Here is a 17,445-nt window from a genome sequence, read left to right as displayed (position 1 = left end):
ACACTCATCTTAGGTCTTGACTCTTGGCCACAATCAGGTACAGAATAGGGGCATAAGAAATGGGGCAGATGATGCATCACTTAGACCAGTACTTTATTTCCGCAAGTGGGAGATGGAGCAAGTAACCTTGGCCACCTTCTGCAGGTCCATTTCCCTTGTACTCCCTCAGCATACCCCTGCTGTGTTTGGCCTGTGGGAGGGAACACCCTGCCCAGACCTTTCATTACCTATTTAAGGACTTCTTGCTTTACCCAGACCATAAGGAGGCCTTGTGTGCTATTCCATTCACTCACTCTTGTGCGTGCTGCTACCAGCACCAAGGTATTGTTCTGCCAAATCTCTTTTAGGCTTTCTCTTGCCACGAGTAGGTGGTGGGCCACCACTTTGCTGATGTAGGACCACATCTGTCAATGAACAAGATCATCAGCAGCTGGTACAATATGGAAACACAGCATCTGGCCATCCAGAGGGTTCAATACTCTACAAAGAGCTCTGAAACTATCTTACACTGTAAATGTCGCTCAGACACAGGAACCTCTCATATTCTTATTGAATAAGCCTCTTGGAATTAAAAAAGAAGAACTAAAATTCAATTTACGTGTTCAGAGCACTAGCAGAAAGTATTTTGGATATTTTCTTCAAGGACGGTCCAAATTTTGACAGAGTAAGGAATTGCCACATCTCAGCCATCTCAGTGTATCTTGTATCTCATGCCTCTTTTTTCTCCTGTGTGAAGCTGAGCACCAGTTCAACCACGTGTGTTCACACGGCCATGTGACTGCAGCAGTGTTTCATATGCTGGACATGTGAATGGTCAACATGCCAAAGAGGGAATAAAAGATGTCCCTGTAAGCAAGAGGAATTAAAAATTCAGCCCAGTGTGTGTAATCTTTGAGAAAGATATCTAGTATCCCATTTGTAATGGGTGCCATGTGATGAGTAGTCCGAAACCACACAATATGGAAAGGTATTAAAAATAAATTAAATACATTGGCCAGTGATAACATATTATGCTCCATGAAAGTTGAGATTTTCAAGTGAAAAGTCTCATTTATGAATGGAAGAGTTTTAAGAGAATTCTGTGGCTTGAGGATGAAGTATCAGAACATGTCATTTTTATTCCTTCCAAGCCTTTTGGCATTTACACTACTGTAAATGATGAGTTTAAGAAAATATATTGAGTAGCAAGTATAAAAAGCATAACGAACTCACAGCATGTGCAAAAAAAAAGGTATGTTCTTTGGTAGATACTTTTCACAGATGATCTCTAGATAGCTAGCAAAATGGCCCAAACTCTCTTATAACGCATTTTCAGTGATTTTTTGCATCATGGCTTAAGAGTTCTAATGTATCCTGATGCAATTCCTATGAAGCCTGCATATCCAAAAAGTCCTTGTTTATTTATTTTCATGTTTTTTTTTTTTCACTGTAAGCAGTGAGCTGGAAGTGAGTGGTGTGGAAATGGAAGGAGTCAGCACACCGATTAGAGCATCTCACCTGGGTGAACACTCCCGTGTATTGGGGCTGGCTAACCGCACTCTTCTAGCCACCCAGGTACTTGCACATGGGCCTGAAGGCAACACAAGTTGGTGGTCATACCCCTCCTTTCTGGAAAACTGGGGCTGGGCTTGACCTCCTGAAGTATGTACGGTCAAAGGAGACGGTGGTGGAGAGATGGCTCCCACCCCTCTTGGTGTACAACATGCTCACTTGCTTGGCAAGGTCTGGGGTCATAGAATCACAGAAACATAAAATGGCTTGGGTAGGAAGGGACCTTAAAGATGATCTAATCCAACCCCCATGCCATGGGCAGGGGCACCTCCCACCAGACCAGCTTGTCCAAAGCTCCATCCAACATGGCCTTGAGCACTTCCAGGGATGGGGCATCCACATCTCTGGGTAACCTGTGCCAGTGCCTCACTACCCTCTGAGTGAAGAATTTCCTCCTAACTTCTAACCTAAATCTCCCCTCTTTTAGTTCAAAACCATTCCCCCTTGCCCTGTCCAAGCAAAAAAAGTTGCTCTCCATCTTTTTTTATAAGCCCCCTTTAAGTAATGAAAAGTTGCAATGAGGTCTCCCTGGAGCCTTCTCTTCTTCAGGCTGAACAGCCCCTGCTCTCTCAGCGTTTCATAGAAGAGGTGCTCCAGCCCTCTGAGCATCTTTGTGGCCCTCCTCTGGACACGCTCTAACAGCCCCACATCCTTCTTGTGCTGGAGGCCCCAGACCAGGATGCAGCACTCCAAGTGGTGCCTGACACGGGCAGAGCAGAGTGGAAAAATCAGCTCACTTAAACTGTTGTCCACTTTTTTTTTGGTGAAGCCCAGGATGCAGTTGGCCTTCTGGGATACAAGCGTGCATTGCTGGCTCATGTTGTTTACACCAGAACCCCCAAGTCCTTCTCTGCAGGGCTGTTCCCAATGAGTTCCTCTCCCAGTCTGTACTCCTGTCTGGGATTGCCCCAGCTCAGGTGTAGCACCTTGCACTTGGACTTGTTGAACCTCATTAGGCTCACATGGGCCTGCTTCTGAAGCTTGTCCAGATCTCTTTGGATGCCATCCCTTCCTTCTGTTGCATTGACTGCACCACAAAACTCGGTGTCATCTGCAAACTTGCTGAGGGTGCACTCGATCCCACTGTCTGTGTCATTGATAAAGGCATTAAACAGCTCCGGTCCAGGACAGACCCCTGAGGGACAACACTTGTCACTGGCCTCCACCTGGATATGGATCAGTGTGCCACAGGAGGGTTTCCAATGCACACCTCCCACCTTGGCCACCTGAGTGAAGCCATATCACTGTGCAGAAAAGGAGAAAAATCTTCCATGAAGTGGATACAGGTTAAAACACAATCTAAGGTGCAGAGACCAGAATTCCCTCCCCTTCAAATGGGTGCCTACTTACTAGGCTAAAGGGACCTGTTCCTTCTTGTGTTTCTTTGGCCTGATGAATCTTAAACCAAACTTTTTTTTTTTTCTTTTTGACAGAGGGCAAGGATCAGTCTAGCAGATGCAGTTCTTCCATTTGCCTTCCTCCCATTTCCAGGGAGTTTTCACTCTGTTACAGGGTGCTGTTTGCCCTGCGGAGGAAGAGGAGTTATTCCAAAGGAAATATAATTCCTCCTACATGCCTTTGAACAGACCTGCTTTTTCATTTTCCCCATCCCGAGTGCCAGCCCTTGGGAGATGCCAAGAACCCACATCTCTTGCTGAAGTCAGGACCAGGTCCCAAAACCCCGGTCTCATGCTCTGCCCAACGCACAGCCAGTGCTAACTCGAGCTAACGCTGCCGCTGGTGAGCGAACAGGGACGGTTTCTGCATAAGGATGAACTGTTTTTGAACAGTTCCCCAATGTCCTGGACACAACGCTCCTTTTCTTCCTCATCAGGACTCTACGTCTGCTGGCTTCCCAACTTTTTTTTTCTTTTAAACAAATGTACGCATTGTTGCTTATGCAGGGAAAATTCCACTTTCTCCTGCAGGGGCTTTGCCAGGATCTGAAGGCTGAGACTGTATCTTTTCCACAGCCTGCGCCTCCCAGGACTCACAGCTCTCTCCTTCTCTCTTTCATACACATGAACACATTTTTTTCCCCACATTCTTAAGCAATCTATAAAATCCCCAGCTAGAGCCTGGCGCTGTGGCTGAGTCCCCATCCCATGACTTGCACGTAGTGAGGGAAAGAGACCCCTCCAAGCCTGGCTCACGGCTAGAAAGGAGCAGTAAGAGCCACCAGTGAGGCCATGTCCTGTGTGGTCCTCCCTGTCTCTCTGCCTGGTCCAACTTCAAGGACTCAGAAATGGGGAAATCTGCCATTATCCCTTGGAGGAGCACTGTGCAGGCCTTACATACACTCGGTCAAACCCTGCTTATATTTATGGTGCCTGTTACTACGCCGTAGCCACCACCCTTCTCCAGTGGGTCAGTTCACGGTGCTATTGCTGCTACCGCCTGTATATTTACCCAACTTCGAAGACCACAATCCCAAATGACACTTTGCTAGCGGTAACCCTAGTGCTTGGGAAATGTTGGCCACCGCCACGTGGCTTTACCCAGGTCAGCTGTGTGCAAATGACTCATTCAAGAAAACCATCATTGGAGACCACAGAGGTCCAGATATACTTCATCTTCCCTTCCCAAATGAATGAATCTTTCCACTAGTTTCAGCATGGAGATGTTTACCAGGAGCTGGAGCGCCAGCAATGCCGCCAGCTCTCTTTGAAGCACAGAAAGGAGAACAGCCTCGCAGGGCAATGCTTTCACTGCAGCGTGATTGGGCCCAAGATATTCATATTTTATTGCATCCATTTTTCTCCAAGAAATATTAAAATGTTCTCACTATTTAAAGGTAGTGGGGAGGAGGGAACATGAGCTGCCTAGCTGTCCCTAAGCAACCTATCAAATAAAGCAATAAACTATTAGTAGGCAGAACGGTTTTAAAAGGACCCACAGCAGTTTCAGGCTGTCAGGGGAAGAATAGGAATGGAAATGATTCAGAAAATTATTAGTAGTACCTTAACAGCAGCCCTTTAATATCTCCCACAGTATTCACAGTCATTAGCACAGCCGAGATGCAGCTCGGTGCCAATTACTGTCCCTGCTTTTCCCTCTGCTGGAGAGGGATTTGCAGCAAACCCAGCTGAAAGGAGGTTTCTCTGAGATCCTGCTGCCCTGGCAGGTCTCTGCTCCAGCACCAGCGGTGGTGGTGGGTGGAAGCTCTCCCAGCTCTTCCTGTAAGGCACTCTCCGGAAACAGATTTTAAATGCATCTGGGACAAGGAACTGGCTACCACAGCTGTGTTTCTACAGTTTCTTTACTGAAAGGATTGACTTCTCACTAACAGAGCTGCAGGGGACCTACTGGAACTGTTTACAACACCCTCACAACCCACACCCTCTGGGTTTGTCAGTTTTGTCTTTGCCTCCTCTCTTATCACCTCTGTGGTATCACCTGCAGCAGACGTGCCTCCTCTGCAAGCTCATGTAACTTCAGAGCTGGCCCTGCTTCAAGCAAGCAAGGGCTGCACCAGAGTTGCCTCCCTGCCTCATTATTGCATGTCTCCGTCTTTTGTTCATAACAACACAGTGCATCCCTCACGCTGGTATGGCAGGGTCATGCCATGGCAGCAAGAACTGATGTTGACGGCAGCTGCCTGTCTTCTGACATTGCTTTCACCCAACTGTGTAAGGAAAGTTTGCTCTATGGAGCCAGGGCCAGAGCCAATGTAAAATTTGTGCCTTGGCACCTCCTGAGCAGGTTGAAAACGCCAAGCCTCCCTTAAAGGCCCCTACCCTAACACCAGCCCAGCAAGCTGGTGGAGATCTGCCCAGGTACTGGGCCTGGTGGCTCTCAGAAAAACCTGCTCCCACACATGCCTTGCATGTATTTCTTTTCCAGTCAATGAAGTCCTCCCACAGCTGCCAGGGTGCAGAGAGGTGGGGTGTGCTCAGGGGATGGGGGTGGCCATGGCCCTGCATGGCCGTGCAATTGCTATGGGGCTCCCGACCAGCAGCCCTTTGCACAAGATGTGTAAGGTCCAGCAGTAAAGTCAGCCACTCCTGGGCCCTTTGGAAGGCAACCAGCTCTCATACTGCTCACAGAGGCCTTTGTTTTGCTTTGGTTATAAGCTACTGGGCTAGCCCAGCAAGATCTGCAGACACTGAAAGAAGGCACTGAAAACACAACTTCCACCTCATTTCTATAACTAGGCAAAGCATTTCCCAAACTGTGCTGGGCTGCTTGGCTTCCCTTTTCCCATAATGCCATTTCCCCAATTCCAGGCAGAAGGGAAGGAGCCGGGCCCACAAGCGGAGAGTGGTCTGGGACCCCCTTACCCCCACTCTTCTGTGTGAGCAGTCGGAGAAATGCAAGAGCCACTTCCCGGCAGCCTGCCTCAGCCCCAAGCGAGCCAGCGTGGCTTCAGACAGCTGGGGCCATCCCTGTGGTGCATGTGGGCCAGCCTGCATGGGGAAGAGACCCTGTAATGACACACAGCTTGGGGGCCAAGTGGGGTTTGCACGGTGGAGTAGCTGCTCCCAGACTGGAAGGCGTGGGGAAATATTGCGCTATTGCTCTTCTGCTTAATTTGCCAATTTAGATGAGCCCTAAGCTAAAATAACTCCTCTTGGTGCTGGTATTGGAGTGCAGGGGCAGCATGAAGATGCACGTGTTATCTATCCCTTGCCCTCCTCTATCTTTGTGGGACACAGGAGGTCCTGGCTGTGGTGGGACAGCCCTGGGTGTCCCAGGGGAGTGGGGTCCTGCAGGGCTGCCGTGCACTGCGGAGGAACAAGAGCAGCACTGGTCAGCTCTGCTTGCATAAATAGAGGAACTGAAAGTCATACCCAGCTTAAGACATGGGTGATAACTATGTGAACACAGATTTTTCCACCGAGTTACAAAATGCCTGCTGAGCTGCTAGGAAGGAGCTTTAATGTTGCAGCACAGCCTCTGCACGCTGGACATTGCTGCTGTGCTATTAAAAATACAAGGAAGGTTGCAACACATGACCACATTTACAAAGTGTGGGAGAAGATTACATCATTGTATTGTAAATGTCCCTACTATTTTGGCTCTGACAGGCCTGCATGTCAGGAACAAGTGCTGACTTCTTGAGTAATCATGTGTGTCAGCTTTCGGAAAACATTCAACAGCTTCGCAAATAGAAATTGCTCATAATATTTTAAGATTTTTTGTTGTTTTAAGGCTACCCTGTCCTGACTCTTACCCGTACTCCTGTGTTTCAAAATGCTTTGCTAACAGATCTGCTCTTTCATTTCAGTGTTTGTACCCCTCCTCAATTTTGCCTGAAATGAGAACTGAAAGCAACATCATATAGATTAAGAATTAAATCTTTTTTTCTGATCAAAAATAGATTTTACAGTTGGGGGATGGGAGGCTACAATCAAAACAAAAACAGAGTTTTATTTCTGGTGTTCTAAACAAAGAACATTAGATCTTTAATGGCCTTTCAACTGAATTAATTAGGAGTGCATGAAAACCAAATTAAGGTGGTTTAGGTCTTTTCCTTGGAGATGGGATGCTTGTGTATACAATATAAAAAGCAGTTTAGACTTCACATTCTAAAATATCTATTTATGTGAAAAAATTACTTGTATCATTGTGTCTTCAGTTCTAATGCAGATTTTCTTTCATATTAGTGGAAAACAAACAAACAAACAAACAAAAAGAAGGCAGTGTAGCTCAGCGCCTGAAAATCCTGACAGCATATCCGTTCCTCAGCTGTGTTCCTCTTTCTCTTCTCTCCTGATAAAGTATCAGTCATTGTTAAAAGCTCCAAGTCTGGACAAGGCCTGAATTTCTATGGAGAAAGACAAACAAACACTGATAAACTTAATTTAGGGAAGTAGTCTGTTCTGTGGTTGTTTGCTTATTTAAAAGAAAACAAGCTACTGTATAGTAATTCACAAGAAAATCTGAATCAATAACTGTCAGAAGGATCTTAATTGATTTTTCTTCTTAGATCTGGAGAGTGCTAAATCTGCATTTTAGCTTTGTGAATCAGGTTCTGATTATTTTAGTATTGTTCTTTTATGTGAAATTTCAGGTAGAATCATAGAGAAATCCAGTTATTATCCGTGACTTCAATCACAATACACAAAGAATTACCAACAGGAAAATTACCTGGATTTGAATGCAAAGATGAGAGTAAATTCCTTGTTGTAACTGCAAACTTTTTAAGTATTTTCCAGTTTTTTTAAATATATTAGCTTGGAAAACACATCCCATTCCTGACATGATACACAGCGTGACCAAATGTACATGCTACTCAGAAATACTTGTGAAATTAACTCCTCTTTGTTCTGGAAGGTATCAGCAACCAAAGCTGAAGAGGTATTGTAAGCGTGGTGACCATCTCCCCTGTGGCTACACTGGGATGGGATCTCCAGAGATGACAGTACATGCCTATGCAGAGGGGGCAAAAGGGGCAGCCACTCAAGAAGTGGTACAGCAGCCTCCAGGGTCCAGAGACTGGGAACACACTGACCTTCCACTCGTGCTTATCCACTGGTCTTTATCTGACCAAGGTATTTATCTGCCCAAGCAGCCCTACTTCCATTACAAAATGAAGGTGCAAGAGTATCCCCACAAGAGCTTTTTGGCTATTCCACCTCAAGCTCTAAAACCCTTTATTTCTGTACCCTCCACTCCAAGCAACCCTAATGTGGTCTGAGGCTGGGTTCCCTTTAAACAACCTTTGCAACTGATGGTACTTTCTTCAGGAAGGTTGTGTGGCCATCTTGCCTGACACTACTGCAGGTGCTGATGGGGCAGTTGGGGACCATGGAGGGAGTTCTCCAAGCCCAGAGGGATGAGAGGTTCCCCCTAGAGGATAGCCCCAGGGCTGCCCTACACCAACTGCTGCACAGTAATACAGACACAACCTGGGAGAACAGCTCCTGATAATGTACAAACACAGAGGTGTCCCCCTTTGGGTTCTCCTCTGAAGCCTCTCTCTTACCTTATCCAAAAATTTGTTTTCAAGATGAATGCTAAAAGTAACATCTTTTTCTTTTACCAGTAATGAATATTATAGCCTCCTTAGCATCTCTGCTTTGGGTTTCATGACTGCTCCACCTAGCAGCTCTGATGAACTGCCCTAACACAACACCTAGGAGCAATTCCCACAGGCCACATAAGGCTGTGGACCCTGAGAGAGGACCTCAGAAAGGAATAGAAATACTGAAGCTGTGCAACAGTCATTTAGTAAATGGCATTTAGTAAATGGCCCAACACCAACATTTCTGTTACTGGGCTTTTTAAGCTGGTAACAGACTGCTTATGATGCTTGTAAGATGCCACTTTTTAGTGCTTTCTGCATTTCTCACTCAGGAAGGAAACAAGTTTGGTGCAGAAAAGTCAGTCTTGCGGAATATTTCTGTCTCGATAACCATCAAAGAGGATAACAGAACAGATTACTGGTACAGAGCCATCTGGTAAACTGGAAACCATAAACCCTGTGCATATTTAGACAGCCATGTGTAAAACCATAATGTTTGAGATAAGAAAACACATAGGTGAGGGAAACAGAAACTTTAATAATGACTATGTTTCTTTCTAGCAGGTAGACAGCTGTGTGTAACATCATGGTATGTTATTTGAATGGAAAGCTAATATCATCTTTGGGTGTGTAGCTAGGAGGAAAAAAAAAATGTTTTGTGACATCTCTGTTAAAGGTATCAAGGGCACCAGCCTTCTTGCCTCTCTGGACCACTGCATCTTCAAGACTTACAGTCTGTGAGTCAGATCTCTTAGTCCTCTACAGCCTATCTCCAGCTCAACCATTTCCTCAGTCTGCTCTGAGAATGCAACCCCTGCCTGTGGCTGGATCATGGCACCTGCTCCCATTGCTACACAATGCTAAAGCTTGAAGACACTCATTCTTCTCCACCATTTTTTTCTCCACCACTTTTTTTTTTTTTTTTTTTTTTTTTGGCGAGTGTCTGCACAGGATGAAATACTCCCCCAAAACATTCACAAATTTTCTTTCTACCTTCCATCACATATTACCAATGTAGTGAAGAGGTGGTGGGGTGTGCTAGCTACCCCTTTGGACTGCACAGACCACCCCATACATGGATTATGGCTATGTCTTCAGCTGGGGCCAGCAGGGTACTGTTACACTGCTATGCACAGCAAGGCTTGGCAGGACCATTAAGGTACAACAGACTTCTGGTACAACAAATACATGCAGCAATGGTGGAAAAGTGTATCAGTTCTGTCCAGCTTTCTAGGAAAGACTTTACAGAAGAACTGTTATTTCAGAAAATCAATCAATCAATAAATAAAAGCTCTTAAACTGAAATAAGTATTATTTTCATTGAAGAACTTCAAGAACAGAGCCTAATTTTCATAACAACAACAACAATAACAAAAAAAGATGGAGCAGTGGGCCAATAAATGTATTCCTGGAAAATGCAAATTTGATGATATTGTAGCTGATGAAGGTACAACAAAATTTGGTATCTCAAAACTGAAGTCAGATATGAGTGAACTATAAAAAATAAATGCATTTCTCATACTGACAGGAATTAACCCATGGAAACAACATTTCATGGTGTGTGTTAGATTCCTTATTTCTAGAAATGTCATCATCAAGACAGAAAAAGGTTTTTTTATTTTTTTTATTTTTATTTTTTTTTCAGCTGATGTGCTCAGGTTCAGATGAAAATCATTTCAAGGAAACCTCAGTTCAAGGAAATCCAAGAGGTGACAGGGTATACCAGAGATCAAACTTTGTCAGAGATTGGGTTGGTCCCACAATCCCTGTCAGTGGGGAAATCTCCTGATTCCTGGCTGGTACCATGACTGTTTCTAAGCTTTAGCTGTTTGCAGGGTGGCAGAGAGAAAACCTACAACCCTTTGACTTGCACTTGGGGAGCAATAGAAAGTAAGGAAGAAATGCCTCCTCATCCTTTCTTTTGCTGTCCTCTTCTCATGCCCATCACAGCTTCTCTGATCTCTCTAAATTTTTCTTGCTTTGCTCACCAAATGAAGGCTTTAGTTTGGTATGCAATTTAATGAAGCTTTGTTTGCACAAATGCCTGGAAAGACTTTCTATAAACTGTTTTTCCCAAGCATTTAAAGTAATGCCCTAACATGCAGGCAGCCTCTCGGTGTTGCTCAACATCATTTGATGTGTCATTAAAGAGGCATTGCTGTTTAATCCTCATTCCTTCCATGCTTTGAAAATAATGACATTTCAAGAAAAGGGGCAGGTTTTTCTTTTCTGGAAGTGGTTGTGCTCTTCAGTTTCCTGTCGAGTTTCCTGACAGTTTCATACTTAATAGGTGCAATTTCGAGACTGCATAACTGCCTGCAGCACTGTATTTCTGTGTTTTGGGTGTGTATCACGCAGCATTGACTGCAGCAGAGCCACTGAACACAGGAGTGCTCCTGACACTGTAGCAGTGTGAGACCATGGGCGCATTAGCTCACCTCCCACATCCTGGCCAGGGTGGAGAGGAGCAGCTAGTGACCACGAGCCTGCTGCACAATCAGCTTCGAAACAAGCTGCATGACTTACACTCGTTACAGACAATAATTTAATGCATACAAAATTGGAAGTGGGATAATGGAAGCCACTAGTTATGGAAATAAATAAATAGAAGGAGACCTCATGTACCTGCGGAAGGCAAAGTCAGCAGCCAGCACGGATGTAAATCAGCAGCTGGCGTTAGAGCAACAGGCTCCAGCCTAGCAAGCAGTTCTTCCTCTGGATGCAAGGCTGGATGCAGTTGCTGTGTGAACAGTGGAGCTGCCGAATGGCATCAGTGCTTCACCTGGACAGGCAATATGAAGACAGTTAAGATATCAAATCACAGATCAAGCCCTCTTTTTTTCTGATAGCAGGGGAGAGGAGAAATACCAGCATGGGTGGCACCCCCAAGAAGCACGGTTGCATATACCTTCTGTTTGGGGTCCATCCGGACACTGCTGAGCAGCCAGCAGAAGCTATGACACACATGCAGAAATGCTCTCTTCTTTCATCCTTGCATCAATTTTCCAAGCTTGGGGCAGCAAAACATGCAGGAGTTTATGTGCTGCTCTTTGAATCCAAACCTTATGTCAGAAGAGTGCTGGATTATTTCTATCACAGGACTGAAGGATGCAGCAAGGTAATAGGATTTGGTGTCCCATGAAAATCCACTTTTCTCAGAAAACTAGTGCATGTGTGTGAACATCTCTGTCTTTGAACTGGGTATAGGCAGCCACTGTGATTCATCAGTCATGGACCACTATTGGCCAGGCATTCAGAAGACTGAAAAATCCCTCAAGATAAGGAAATAAATTGTAATCAGATGTAGTTACAAAGATTAAACACACTTTTATTACAGATGTATCTGTCAGGGCAGCACACAACACACGTCACAAGCTCTTCTAGTGGCAAAGTTTTGTTCCCTCAGTGCAGAATTGAGAGGACAAGGAAAAAAAAGCAGCTTGTGGGTTGCATGGTCTGTTTCACTTCAGTTAAGGATCACAAATCAAATGAATTACTAAGTCACAAACCCTTACTACAAAGCAAAGCAAAGACAGATTTGCCCATGCCCTGAATTGCTTGTTTCAGAGCTCTGTCACTGAAAATTGTTGCAGCTATTTGAGGGGGCATTTCTGTACTTTTCTCTTGGCTGCAAATCTAAATTGTCCAGAGTGCAGAACTTGTCTGAAATGCTGCTGAAGACAAATAATGGGTCATTTCAAGCCCTACGAGTTAAAACATGGTGAAACCAGAAGAGTATTTCACCATAAATGTGGTGTCTCAAGGAGAGTTACCTTTCACAGATTACCTGGACTACCTTCAGTGAGTCCAAAAAAATAAAAAATAAAAGAGAGAGAGAGAGAGGGTATACAGAAATTCTTTAATTCTTTAGTAAGTAAGCCTCTTTCCTGTCAACACGTAGTTCACAGAGAGAGCAAATCTTTTGCACCCACCAGGCACACTGTTCAACTTGTGGAGGATTAGGGTGGCCTTTTTTTTTTTTTTTTTTTTGACATAACCTAGTGAGAACTCCTTTCTCCTCACTGTGATATCTGAGAATGGAGAAAAAAAAAAGGAGGAGGGAGGGACGGGGGGGACGAACTGGAGGGGATGACACGGGACTTTTTCTGTAAGTCTGTCTTCAACTGAAACTAGACTGTGATTTACCATTCAGGTAGCCAGCTCAGACTACCAGGAATGCTTTTGTCATTGAAACAAAACTAAAGGACTTGCAAACCTTTCAGCAACGACAACCCCTGAGGCTGATTCCTGAGAGGGTCTCTGGAGGAATCCAACCCAGCTCTATCTAAATTCAAGCTACAAAGCCCATCCCAGCTGGATCAGCTCCTCTGTCCCTGGAAGAGCTCCTTCCACTTTCCTCCAAGCACCTCCAAAAGGCGTTGCGTGGGCACAGAGGAGGACAAAGCTGAACCTCTTCCAAGACTGCCTAAGAGAACTACTCAGTCAAGAAAAATCAGTAACAAATGTCAAGCTGTGGGGAGTGCAGGCGAGGGGGAGAATAACAATAAGAGCTAATATTTTTTTGTTGTTTCTCCTGCATGCAATTTGCATGAAAAGATATTACTAGGAGTTGCTTCTGTATAGCGTGATGTGACCTTACAGTTACAAATGTACGAGTTCAGAGAGCAAATGGTGGGGGTTTGTCAAGTGATTACTTTGGAAGTAAAATAATCTTGCACACTTCAAGAATAATCTGCAAAAATAATGAGGTTTAAAGGAGAAAAGGCAGACCTTTTCTTTGAAAACTTCAGTTTGTTGTACTTTCACGGACCCATGCAGAAGTGAGGATAAATGTTCCTGCATTTAGTAGTGCTTGGTGAATTCTGTTGACACATGAGCTGGAGGCAAAATATGACATGCAGTTTAGCTGCAGCAGTTAGCTGTAGATATGATACAAAACCATTACAGGGCAGAGTTGAATTCCCAGTCAGGGAGTCCTGTATTGCTTTTGGTTAACTTCTGTTTTGCTTTTCAAGCGATGCCCATTAAATGGTACAGTTTGCTGACTGAAGCAGGGTTTCTGCCCACTGAGCCCTTCTAGCAACTTGCCATAAAGCTACTGAATAAAAGTCTTGACATTCCCAGTTGCAATCTCTTGATGCCAAATAATCCAGGAAATAGTTCAGGGAGAGATTTCCAAGCCTGTCATGTCCTCTGGATTGTCATATGACTGAACGTCCATGGACTGCTTAGTATGCTCTCACCACCATTTCCAGTAATACTGTTTAGAAATAATAAACTCTATGTAGAAACAACTCAGGGTCAGAAAGAAGTTGCCCCATTACTCCTGCTGAAAACTGTCTTTGGACCTCATTGTTCTGATGGAGCAGAAGTACATTGTTTCCTGCATAAATTTAATAAAGTCAAGTTTGTACGCATTTGTTTCTATGCCCACGCTAACTTCCCTTCTGTCACTTATTCCCTACGGGAATGAAGAGAATATATAAAGCCATCTGCATTAAATTCTTCTATTTTATACATATGTAGAACCAAATGGGTCCTTCTTTTAACCTCTCGGTTTATGACTATGTAGCAGTATGATGGAAGAGTGAATCAGCAAAACATTCTTGGTGGGTTTGTTTTTGTTGTTTAGTTTTCTGGTTTGGTTTAGATTGGGTTGTTTTGTGATTTATTTTTTTTTTCTTGAGTCCTTTTGATTCAACAAATACATCAATGAGATATCCTTTTGGGGATATACTGTCCGTGGGGAGGTGGCTAAAAGAGAAGAGCAACTCTGCATAAACCAGGGGAAATATGTTGTTTCATAAGGGCATTCCAGTAATACCAAATATGCATACTTGCTTACTGCAGTGAGAGCACAGCAAGTGACATAGCACTCAGTGCAGCTCGTGAGGGTACACATCAGCAGTAACCCATCTTTCACACATACTTTGAGAACTCTGAGTGTTTAAGCCTTTCAGATGGATAAGCCAAATATGCTATCTGAACATGAATAGATTTTGTGACTTGATAGCATTTCTGTATTGGAAGCCATCCAGGCAGGACCAATTATCTGCAAACAATTATGCAGTGCATTGTAATATGGCTGAGTAATTGGCTTTGGAAATTTGATTAAAATTCTCCATACACTGCCCATCAGCTGAAGATTAAACTCCTGTACTGGTCATAGTATACAACATTGTGACAAATGCAGTGTGCTTAAGCATTATCAGGCCCTGCCTCACAATCATTTATGTTGTTGAAGTATAAGAATACCCCCTGACCTACATTTGGTGTTCCTCTAGCACCATCCCTAAATAACTTTGGGGCATGATTTGGTCGGCAGAGCATTTTAGGGATCACTCCCCAAAGAGGTGGCTTGCACACAGCCACCTTGTCTTGGATGGTGAGATGTTTTACCAGCACAGACACAGGCTGGCCTATGTCTGTGTTGCCAGCACTTGGCAATATTCCTGGTTGTGTTTAATTTACCAGTCTAGATTCAGTCTATGTTGCTATGTTGCTCCCTCATTAAAATGGGTTTAGAAGCAAGTTCAATGCTTCCATCTGTTTGGCGCTAATGTCAAACACGGTGTATCGTGTTGTTTTGTAAGGAGAAAAGCAGCTGAGATGAACGTTTATGGCAACTGAGTTTGCACAGTTAATCCCCCAAACCAAGCCAAAGTCCCAGTCAATGCACTGCCAAAATGTAATGTTTCCATGTTAGCTAAAAAATGTAATTTAGCACTGAAATCCAACCATCCTACAAGGTCCTACAGTAAATGGGATAACCTCTTCCCTTCTTTTATTTTTTTTTTTTAATTGCAATCAGAAGTTTTTCATTTAGCCATTGCAAAAGTGTGTAGGAGTGACTAAACATAAGGGTTGAATCTCTAACAAATATAAGAATCGTGCCTAATAACATTGACAACAAAAAGATAAATAGTATGTATGTACATACATACATCTATATACACCATTTATATCTGACTGTATTTTATAAAATGAAATGTTATATGGTTGTTTTAAATGCAGTCAGGATGCCAAATCAAGACTCTTAAACTATGGTCTTCTTTCATAAGCCAAAGAAATCAGTAGGAATAATGTATATGATGTGAACCTACACAGGGATTGCTAGAATCAATTTTATTTATTTATAAACGTCAGTGAGTTCTGTAGATTAACAGCTGGGAGAACTTGGGACAGAGGACCACTACGTTTCTGAAGTGATGGAACAAAACCTCCAAGAGATGCTAGTCCCATACACCACTGTGGACAAAGTCAACATCCTCACCACTGAGAGAGTTCTTTGTACACCTTGGAGATGTACCCCAAGAACACCAAGTATCAGGACCAAAAGCACACGTGAAAATGTATATGAAAGAGATCAGCCTGAAGTAATCTGGAAGAAGAATTCTGCTGAGGTCCTGATTGAAGAGATGTAAACCTACCTGTGAAGGTCTCTTAGTAGGACTTAAAAAATTCCTACTAAAAGTTCCAGAAATATAATGTGAACACCTCTATAACAGTAAATAGGCTTACAGATAGGAAAGATTATCCATTACTGTGTGGGATTTTAGTCCTTGGAATGTTGGTCTCATCCTAATTATAAGCAATACCTCAATATCTTCAAAACAGTTCTTAAGAAAAAGGAGGGGAGAAAGTCCCAGTTCTGTGACAATTTGATGATACTGTTTCCATCCTTCAGAAAAAGATGGGGAGGAAACAATGGAGCGCAGTAGGCTCCTTTGGAAAGTGAGAAAGTGATGGCAAAGGAGGGCATCCCAGGGTCTAGCACCAGCTGAAGAAGCCTATCCCTTCTCTCTTAACTGGGCTGAGGCACCAAATGTCCCTCCAACCGAAGCCACACAAAGGTCCCTCCAGCCAAAGCCCAGGTGTGAGCCCAGGTGAGGTGGGACGGGCTTGGCCCGCGCCGCTTTGGTGGAATTTGAACCGTTGCCACCTTTGTGTCCCTACTCTGCAGCAGATAAACAATGTTTAGGACTTAATAGCTACCAATAAGCTTTTATTGTCTGCAAAGTGTGTTCAGAAGAGGCTGATTTTGAGTGAATATAATCTTTCCGGGAAAACCAAGCCCAATCCGGTAATTATCTCTGACAGTTAAATCAGCCCTTAACCTACTTGAAAGCGATAGATTCTGGCGATGCAGCAACAAGCCTTTGCAAGCTAAGCTCTGGAGCATGTGGAGCCTGCTTCTTGCCCTCTAAGAATAGCAGCAGTCCTACCTCGTGTTCCCCGGGGACTCAAAACACAAATGAAAGTGATCTGCAGAAGCAGCGTGTGTGTGTGAGCAAGGAGAGGCACCACACCTTTGCCAGCCTATCTCTTCAGCTAAGCTCCCAAGGATTGTTAAAACCTGACAAAACTTGTCTCCACCTATTAATAACATCCAGAGGTATTCTGTGGCTTCCACAGGGGGAGGGCACGTTTCCTTAACCTTGCCGCAGGTCCACTCCAACCCAGCCTGGTGTTACAGTCTAATTGAGCCTCCTTGTGCCTGCCCTGGCCAGGACCAGCTCTCTCCTACCCACCTGACATGGGCACAGGCAGAGGAGGAGGACATCCTCTCTAGGCAGCTCTTGCTGGGGGCCCACCAAGGAGATACTCATGGAGAGAGCAATGAGGGCCCCTCCAGGGCACCATGGGGCAGCAGAAAATACATGGAGGATGGTGGCTAGAGCCCAATCCCTTTATGAGGCTGCAGTTACTGAAGTAGCACCTACTTGCAGATGTATATAATATAGGCCAGGGTGTGTCTACTTTTACTATAATCCCTGGGCCTCATAAATGTATTTTATGACTTGCCTCAGAAGTGAGGTTTAGTACCTGAGGTCCTGACCCCTGGGTGAATCCAGGACAGGAACAGCCTTGTCCTTAGGGTGGACAAGAGAGGTAGGGAGCACTGAATGTGCTGTCTTTCCATTCCTCTGCCCAAATGAGCAAAGGTTTCAGAGCTTTGCTGACTT

This window comes from Anas acuta, chromosome 1 (genome assembly GCF_963932015.1).
Source record: "Anas acuta chromosome 1, bAnaAcu1.1, whole genome shotgun sequence".
Taxonomy (NCBI): Eukaryota; Metazoa; Chordata; class Aves; order Anseriformes; family Anatidae; genus Anas; species Anas acuta.
The sequence above is the reverse complement of the archived record's forward strand: the minus strand, read 5'-3'. Positions refer to the sequence as shown.